Genomic DNA, 1,002 nt, shown 5'->3' with positions numbered 1-1,002 from the left:
CATCAATACTCTCTACATGCATATATACAGATTGTTTTGAGGTTTCATCCTTTTTTTTTTTTAATATAAAAAAAGTTCAAAACTTTTCACTTTTGTCTGAAATCTGAAATCTGAAATCTGAAGTGGGAATTACACTTTTGGATCATTTTTTATTCAGATTTTAGATAAATTCAAACTTAATTCAGTTTCCAACTAGAAAAACAAATACCACCTTGAACTGCATTTTTAAGCTTTTGGGGGATGGTCCAACCTCCCATCTTACAAAGGACATCAGCTGTCTTAAAGTTTCTCATGACTTAAATTTTTTTTAAAGAAAATATAAAGAAATAAAAAATAATTTTAAAAATTGTAGAAAGCAAATAAAGTATAATACAATTTACATAGATTATATTTTTCCAACTTTTCATACAAGACAAACATACTCCAAATCAATCAAAATTTAGAGTGCATTTGACAATGCTTCTACTCGAAGTGTTTTTCGTGAATTTGTTTACTCTAGAAGTATATTTTAGATAATCGTTTATTAAGTGTTTCTTTATAAAGCACTATAAGTGATTTTTATTTTTTATTTTTATTTTTTTTAAAAGTGTTTTCTAAATTTTACTAAATGTTTAATTTTCTTCAAAAACACTTTTAGGCTAAAAGTGCTTTTTAAAAACGTTGCCTAATAGACTCTTAATACATTGAATTCTTTGCAAAGTCATTTAATTTAAAAATAATAATTTAGAACTCAACTCAAACTAATCACCCATAAAAATTCATAGTCCAAAACTATTTTATTGTTTCTCTTGCACATAACTATAATTTTATGATTTTTTTTCACTAGACATGAACCTAAAATCAAGTGAAAGTTAATGTGTTGAATTTATTAACGGGTTTCATAATTTTTATAAATAATTTGAAACTCAACTATAAACTCAATTAGTACTAGAAAATCATATCTCTACTATTTCTTCTCAACATGTAGCTATCTTTTCTTGACTTTTCTCATCAGACAAATAA

The sequence above is a fragment of the Vitis riparia genome, chromosome 12 (genome assembly GCF_004353265.1).
Source record: "Vitis riparia cultivar Riparia Gloire de Montpellier isolate 1030 chromosome 12, EGFV_Vit.rip_1.0, whole genome shotgun sequence".
NCBI lineage: Eukaryota > Viridiplantae > Streptophyta > Magnoliopsida > Vitales > Vitaceae > Vitis > Vitis riparia.
Note: the sequence above shows the minus strand (reverse complement) of the source record.